Source organism: Amblyomma mixtum, chromosome 4, assembly GCF_055824585.1.
Source record: "Amblyomma mixtum isolate Tamu chromosome 4, ASM5582458v1, whole genome shotgun sequence".
Taxonomy (NCBI): Eukaryota; Metazoa; Arthropoda; class Arachnida; order Ixodida; family Ixodidae; genus Amblyomma; species Amblyomma mixtum.
In genome coordinates, this window is record NC_143015.1 from 117,313,829 (window position 1) to 117,323,070 (window position 9,242).

Consider the following 9,242-nt stretch of genomic DNA (forward strand, 5'->3'; position numbering starts at 1 on the left):
TGTATGTCGTTCAGAGGGCAGAGAAAAACCAGTGGGGACTAAGGCAATTCGGGCTTGTGCTAAAAAGAAAGAAACACAAACTGTCATTGCGAAACACAAAACTGTTTGCAGGATGTCCCGCACCCACTTTAAGAGCAGGCTTGAACGCAGGGGCGCATGAACAAGAATTTTTTTTTCAATCCACATCACACGGAAATTCTTGCGTGCTAAATAATATTTCGTGGAATAGTAGGGGTTGTTAGTCTCTATAACCGAACATGTTTAGCATCCGAGCCGGAGCTCATCTGAGAGGTGATCTATTTCTTCCATGGAGACCGACCATAGTTCTATTAAATATATGTCTGAAGGCTTGTGCTTGGATGTTGAGTGAAGATAGATTAACATGCTCGCTTCAGCTATGTGAAATTCTTCCAGTGTTGGTGGTTGGTTTATTCGGTGTGGACAACTTAACTTGCGATTCTTAGAACCGCTGTTACTGTCAGTTATTCTGCCGTATCGATTACGAGTTATGGTTTGATTTAATCCTTTGTAGGACGCCGGGAACCTGTGGTCCGCCTGGCTTCATGGATCTGAAAACAAAGAACGGTGCACCTATGCCCCATTTTTAACCTCCTGAATAACACTGAACAAACAAGCCCCTTTTGGCGGATACGTTACTTCCTTCATACAGTGTCAGCCATGGTGTAGGAAAGAAGCATGGTACATTGGTGTCGTTCTACGTGTTTTATTTTGGTTTTTTTGCTTAAAGGACTACCATAGGGGGTGTACGTGTTACGTTTAAGCGTTGACAGATGGTTCATTATAAGGTATTATGTGCAGTTTCTTATCATTTCTTAGTTGATTTGTGCTATCAGATGTGTACTTTCTGTTGATTTCTATTAAGGTGACTCCATCTCAACTCGGGAGACAAATTACTGAGGCGCCGTTGTATCAGTCTTCCACTGCTGAAAGCAAACAGCCAGCTCTTCAACACAAATAGTTTTCTACGTAAAATAAAAGAACTCATGTATGCACACAAATTCGCCACAGCTTTTTTCGACTTCCAATATAACGACCAAGAATTATATACTATTGTGTACTGTGTGTGTTTGGTCCGCACCCTTCCTCTATGAGATATCATCCATCGAATGCCTTTAGGATGCTTTCAATAAACAAATAACTATTGCTGTCCTGACTGTTGTGGTCTCTACTTGAATGTTACTGGAACATTAAGAAAGTCTGCGTTATTTTTGTTGTATTACTGTTCTTGTTTTGCGACACGCAGTAGAAGCAGTTCGTTTCATCGTTTGTCTTTGAGCCAACTATATACATTGCAATGTCTGAGTGCACGTTGGTGTTTTTGACATCGTTTAAGGGGAGCATAATTTTAGTGTTGTAATTACATTTCTACTTTTGTGACCGATTTTATTTCGAGTTATGCATGTTTCATTCCATTTCAAGTCTTGATTTGACTATAATATTGTAATAGGAGAATGTTTTTTTCTATGGGGCCAAAGATGGAGCGCTGGAGCATCCCCCTCCTCATAATTCCCCAGTTCCTCCTAATTCTCCAACAGAGGCCGAGTGCCATCCCTACCTTACAATAAATGCTTTATTCATTTTTTTTTCATTTTTCTGTATAGAGATGCATTCGCAATGCGCTGGTGAGAACAATAAGTGTAATGTTAGATTTAGTTTGTAAGCCTTTGATAAAATAAAAACAAGACCTGTATACTTATTGCATTTTATGTTTTTTAACTGCTGAGCCATAACAGCGGCTAAATGTAATGTAGAGAGGTCTATTGATGCAGGATACCCTCTTTGCATTTTAGAATCAGGAGCGGATGGTAGGTGGGAAAAAATTAGCAGACGATGACGATAGTCGGTAATCAAAAATTTAAACCCATCTCTTTACACGCCGTCTGCCTCACTGGCAGGTGACTCTGCTGCTGCCTGGCAACCCTCCAACAGCCACGTGTCGTATAAGCCAGGAGGCGGTTGCGCCGATGCCGACGCGGAACGCAAGAACGGGCGCCTAGAAGCTGCGCTCTGTGAGTTGGCACAGCAGTCAACCAAAGAGGCCTAGAAAAGAAGGTGTCTGTAGCACATTATATCCTAGTTATGTCGCATAATTTGAAAATAATAGGAAGAAGAGCTGGAGTAGATGTAGTTTTTTGAGCTCCTGTGAGATTGAAGAGTATGTGTGCATATGTGGATGCTCCTGAGAAAACTGTTCAAGCTGTCACTCTATGCTCGAAAAACCATCAGTAAAAGTAAATTAATTGCAATGATAACCAGGTAAAAACGCCAAAATGGGATTCTTTTGGTCCTGCATCATGGTATACTACGCCATAGTACACAACACTACGAACTATAAGACGAAGACAGAGACAATTGCATTCGAGGCATGAACTCGCAAGCGTTTAATGCACACGTAACATTTGGATGTTATAAGACATTTAGCGCATGATGTGTCCGGGTATTTGGTCGTGATGACAGATGTGTCGTCCCACCACTATCCGTCCTTGATTTTTGTTTTACTCTGTTTCGGCTTTGGCTACGCACCCGAGGAACCTGATCACACATTGTGCTGGCGAAAGTGTCTTTCGTCGTTTGGTGAGACCAGCGTAAAATGACATGGTAATGAAAGGATTAAAGAGAGATTAGAGTGGCATATGCAGTCTTCAGAGAAGATACTGTAAAGTGTGTTAGTGACCCTTCCATTTCATTCACTTTATTGCTTTTGGTAAGAGAATAAACTTATCAAAATTTCTTGCAGCCCTCTCAAACCCTTGCACACATGGTTGTTGTCACTGTAACGCAGGCTTCCTTGCTAGTTCCGTTCTTATACTATTGATAGTATAAGTTAGAGTGGAGCCAGCGAAAAGGTCTCCATAACAGTGGCAACATCAGTACATGCAAGGATTTGGATAGGCTGCAAGTTAAATTATTGTTTCCCTCAACAACGGCAGATAAGTATGTCTATAAACACTGCAATTTACTAATTACAATGAACTGCAGCTAAATAATTTACAGTACATGAAGCTAAAAAGTCAATGTGAATTTTGAAATTATATGATTGATATAAATCTGTACTATTAACAAGCAGATTTTTGGGGCTGTAATCATCGAAGACGAGCCTCTACATTTTCTTTTGACTCATGTGCGAAAAGGTGAATTTGCGCAATAAAAATCCTGAACTATTATTATAGTCATGCATGGATCGATCGAACGCGAAATTTCACATTATTGCGGTGTATGACACACTTTTTTCGCTTTCATTAATAAAAACGTTCAACTCTCGCCTGCGACGTTGTATTTGTCTTTCGTTCAGGAACGTGAGTCTCCATCGCGCCGATCGAGATTCACGGCCATCTCAGCTGATCGTGGTTTTACCATCGACGAAAAACCTAGCAGCTAAAAATGTTAATGTACCGGATGTCTCGCATAAGCCACAACACCCTTAAGAAATGTGCCCGCGTTTGCTGTGATCGCAATATGTGCAGTCAGCATGAAAATTCTGGGGACCACGTGTTCGTCGAACGAAGCTGATAGACTTCAACAAGGTAACAATGTGGGCTAGTTCGTGTGTGTCAGAGTTGACTTAACTTCACAAGCGAAAGTACGGGAACACTAGGGCAAGAAGAACACAGGACAATGGTGGAGAACGCCAGCGTTGTGTTTTGTGTCCTTTTCCTGGTGTACACGTACTTTCACTGGTGAAGTTACGTTTGAATGCGACAGCTGTGTTATTATCAACTTGTGGAGATGAAAGAACGAACGTTTTGACTTTCACCTACTCAAGTGTGGTCCCCATCTTTATAAAAATGGTCTATCGACAGTCTATAGACCTCTTATAGACTCTTTTGTCTTCTTATAGGTATTTATTCTTGTCTGTCTGTAGTCTATAGGCACTCTACAAACAAAGGTCTAAGGATTTGTATTGCCTGTTGACCATTCTCCAGGATTTGTCTATGACAGTCTTTAGACTTTATATTGCCGGTTGACCATTCTCTAGGATTGGTCTATAGACCTCCTTCACCCGGCGACGTCACGGAGATGCGGTGGCGCTGATGGCAGTAGCGACTTTCGCGTGGTAGGCAAAACAGGTTCCGCCTGCCCGTGCCTACCGCAGCTGCCGCAGCTACCGGCGGCTGCATCGTGGCTGCGCACTGCAGAAGCAGCATGTACTGACCAGCTTCGTCGCTGTTGGATCCGCGTAGTATCATAAAACGGAAAATTAGATTAGCCTTAATAGGTTTCTCGCATATAAATACCGCATTAGGAAATGGGCCGCGGTAGTAAAAGCGCGAAGTCTGGGTGTCGACCGGCGCTGCCAGTCAACGTACTTCATAGCAGGGAAATTGCTGCGCTGGTTCACCTGAACAGCATGGTCCGCTTGAAATTGCGCAAGGAAAAGAAAAAACATGTATGTAGCTGCGCACGTATTTATCGCCCTGAGCTGATGTGCACGGGCGCCGGCAGGGTCAGTCTCCACCATGGAAAGCGTTATTTTGTTGATAGCACAGCATGTTTTAACGTGTGTAGAAGCTATACGAACGCATAATGGCGCGTTTTAGGGCATTTAATACATACTTCAAACTATTTCTTAACATGACTGATATAATTATTTGATTCTAGTCGAAAGAAGTCTGGTAAGTTGTGAAAATCTTGCGCGGAAAGCGGCATGCTTCAAACAGCGTACTCTAAGTGTGATAAAAGCCATATGCTTTTCATTGCATCATGCATGTCATAAGCTGCTTCATGCAGTAGCACATGATCGCGAAGCCTGTTTGGAAAGAAGCAACCGCAGGCGGGCTACCAACAGAGGCACGTAGCGAGATTGACAGGGGATGAGGCAATGAAAAGTGTTTTTTTATTGATGCATGAGATGTGTAACCAAATTTGGTGCAAATATGAAATTGCTCTGATAATTTCAGTAATGTGTTTTATTTTCAGCTATACCCGGTAAATTTCATGGATAATTATAATTAACACCCTCGTGTAGTCACCCTGAGTCTTTAATACTTAAGTAGAAAGTGCGGAAATTTTTTATGCCAGCATGTTCCCAAAAGCCTCTTCTCTATGCTGGCGGTATTACTTCTATTTTTAGATTCTCAGTACCTTTCTTATAAAAATAACTAGCATACTACTGCTCCTGTAGGAAAAAAATCGAGAGATTTATTGCATTCCTCAACGTCTCTGGAATCGTTCGCGACAAATACAATCATTCTATTTCCATTCGTTACAGATTTACGAAGGGGTGAGAGATGCCAATCAGAAAATGTGGTAGATCACAAAACAAACCTTTAAGTGTATTCCCTCGGTTATGGCCTCTTCGCTTTCGCTTTGGTCAAAGAAATGCGGCACTGAAATCAACGAAACCTCTGATCCCTGTTCTTCGTAGTGATGCTACCATTGTGGTACTCCGTCGTCGGAAACCCGCAGAATTCGCGACGAGCCAGGACCATCAGAAAACTCATTACCTCACAATTTTGGACGACCACAGGTCTAAAAACCGTAATTTCATGAATTTCTGCTGAATATTTTGCTATAATTTTTCGTAACCAAACAGAAGACCCAGGGCTAGGAAGGAATATAATATCAGGAACCCAAACTTTTCATTCTAACCAAATCGACAGTTTAAGGAGGGGAGAAGTCGCCCTGGCTGGTGCTTTATCTGACGGCTAAAAACAGCGGTTACGCGAGACAGATGAGATCGCGACACGATCGACGCTGTCCCCCCTTTTCGCACTGCGCGACACGTGTGTCATCAGACGGTGAGCGCACGTCGGCTATGCCGAAAAAACCCCAGTACTTCCCTCACCACTGTCCGGATGTAAAATCATTCTTGCTAGTGCAGAGTGTCAAAAACATTACTTTATTCAATGCCTAGGGTAGAAACCAACGGCAGAAACGCGTTCTAGCCATAATACAATACAATGTGGCAAAATACGCCGTACATGGCCAACGCGAGCCCGTGTACTTCGAGAAATACTAAGTTGAAAGCCTCAACCATTGCAATGATTCTCAGAAACTCAAAACGCGCCGACAAACCTTGAAAACCGGCGCTCCACCACCTCAACTCGATGCCACTCCCTGGTCTCTTGCCTACCGCGAGCCCGCTAGCGACTGCAGCGCCACCTCGCTTGTTTGCAAACATGGAGGAGGTCTATAGGCTCTCTATAGATTTTATAGACAGAAGTCTATGGGCACTCTATAGACTATCTAAAGAAATCTAAAGAAATTCTTGTGAGGGCAGCCGCCGGCTAATAGCAGAGCTATCGGCTTAGTTCGAGGAACACGTAGTCCGCAGGCTTTTGAACCGCACTGCACAAATCCCCTTCCTCCGCATGCCCACATGCCAACCTAAAATGAGCGGTCCGCGAACCGAACGATCGGTCAACGACCTCACACGTGAGGTTTCCCATACGGTTCACTCTATTATATACGTGCCGACTGATTAAAGCTTACATAGATTGTCTTTCCGAGGTAGGGAAGTTGTTCGTGTGGTGGTTGTGGTAAGCAAGCTTTATTGCCAATGCAGCTTTTCCAGGGCTAGTGACACGTGTGCTTTGACAAAGCCTTAGTTGGCTGTGACCACGCAGGAGTCTGCTCGGCTATGATGGCGGCGGATGGGGCTCCTCGAGCTGTGCATACGGTTTGCATTCGGCACACTACGGTCCGTTCGCGAGACGAAAGAATAATTCCTGCCTCTGCTGATAGGGTTAAGTACCTCGTGTAAATCAGGAGATAAACATAGGCGTCACTGCGAAAGAACTACGTTCGCTCCTGCATCGTCCAAACTTTATTATCTCTTTACTACGCATTCATCCACAGCCACTTAAACTACGGTATCTCATCTTGGGGTAACGCCTATCATATTCATCTCTGGCCTTTAATAAAACTGCAAAAGCAAGCCATGCGCATCATAACCAATACCCCTCGAATGTCACCCTCCCGCATTTTGTTCATAGATTTAAACGTTCTACCTATCTCGGCCCTTTATTTTTACAACCTTGGTATCCTATTCTTTAAGATTCTTCATCATTATCTCCCGCTAAGCATATTTTCTCTCGGCATGATCATGAGCAACATCGTCACACGTTTTGCGATGCTTAATAACTTTTTACTACCTAAGGTCAGAACTAACTACGGCAAACAATGCCTTCATTTTTCATCCGTATCATTTTGGAATTCTTTAAACATAGACGTCAAACAAACTAATACGCTTTCTTTATTCAAGGTCAAACTAAAGCTTTTCCTTCTTAATTTGTGATTTTTTTGTTATGTTATTGATTCTATGTATCTCGGCATCTGTGTTTTATTTTACATTATCGTGCATTACATTGTTTGTATTTAAATATTTCAGTAACTAATATTACATTATGTGCCCATATTTATTCTGTTTCGTCGCTAATTAATGTGTTGTGTATTTTATATTATGTTGCATATTGAAATTTATTTTCATGGGAGGTCCCGCCCGCGGTCTTGTACCATGGGACCTCTCGCTGTATACAATTGTAACATTTATTGTATTACTCAATAAACTTTCAACTTTCAACTTTCAACTTTCTGTTAGCAGATGACGGTGGCCTATTAAGATAACGGAGGGGTAGCACAACTCTAGTGGCGAATCCGCAAGCAGCCCCTGGCAAGCAGGTCAATTTACCAGGACGTTGTTTCATGTCAGAGCGGAAGCCGAGAGTTGCTTGCAAGTAGTCCGGGACTGGAAAATGGAATATGGCTGCAGTTAACGAATCGACACGCGACTTCTCTCAGCATTGGTGGTTGAGATTTCTCGGTACCTAAATCAGAGTCGATCCATAAGAATTTTTACATCAGATTGAAAAGCGCTTGGTATATATTTCATTAAGGTTTGCGCGCTCTTCAGCTCATCTCATGTTGCAAAGAGACAGGGCCTTGGCGTCAGCCAGTTTCAGTGGTTTTCAAAACTGTTTTAAGTGACCAGACTCTCCCTACTTACGGGTACTCTTTCGCCGACGCAATAAAGGGGCCCTTGAAAGAACTTCCGAGGAGAGTACATAAACTTGCCCAATGACTACATTGAGTTGCAACGAACACGTGACCAAATTATTCATATTTACACACAATACAGAACATGCAAAGCCTGAAACTTGGTGAGCCCTTTTCGGCGACTTATTGAAACTCTCGCTCTTCTGTGTGTCACGCATCCGCGTGTTTCGGCTAAGAGATGGCTATTGGTTAGATTCCCTCAGACGTCACTCAGCTACCACAGACGCGGCCAGAGAGCGCGTCGCTCGACCGGATCAGGAAACTCCTCCCCCCCCCCCCCCCCCCCTTCCCTCCTCAGAGAAATTCCGCGTTTATCGGCAGCCAGCAGTGGACCAAGCGAAAGCAGCCGGTGGAATAGACCCGACCGTTGAGCGTGCAAACATTGCCCAGAGTAGAGGAAAAGGAGCGGAAACGCTGATAATGAAATTTTTCCTACACGTAACTCAGCTTTTAACTAACTAATTCCAATTTTTTGCTGGAACATATTCGTGAAGCGGCGCCGTTTAATATATCAGCTATATCGTCACTTTTTTGAGAGGCCCTTACAGAGCCCCTTTCAAGGGTGCCTCCTCTCTGTCTAACCATAAATGCAATCATTTGAAGAACAACGCAACACATGCCCTTAACATTTCGTTACAGTCAGCCAATATGTACAAATAGGTGCAGCATGAATTATTTGATTGATTGATAGGTATCGATGTCGCAAAGAAACATTGGGGACTATGCGGCATTCTGTAGTAAAGTGCTGCCGAACAGCTTCAACAACCGTTCTGACATATGTGAAACAGCGCGAAATAAGCAGCCCGAAGGCGAAACGAAGAATGGACAGGAAAAAAGTGGAGATGCATCTTCAGCGCTTTTTCCTTTCTCTTCTTCGTTGCACCTTCGGGCTTCTTCTTTCGCGCTGTTTCACGTATGTCAGAATGGACCAACTAGCCCAGCAAAAAGTTCAACAACCGTTTTGTGCTGTCCACAGCCTCTTTCCTGCATCTTCTCCGGTTTTCTGTGTCTGTTATGAGCCACAAGAGGCCTGCAGCTGTACCTTCCCGAGAAACTTTGGGTTCTTAAACGAGCATCACAGTACCAGTACATGGAGCGCTTTTGCTTTTCACCTCCGTCGAGATGCAGCCACTGCGGTTGGTATCTTACGCACGGCCTTGGGCGTAGCAGGCGAATGTCACAGCCGCTAAGTGACCGAAGTGAATAGATTGGAACATATAAGCCGT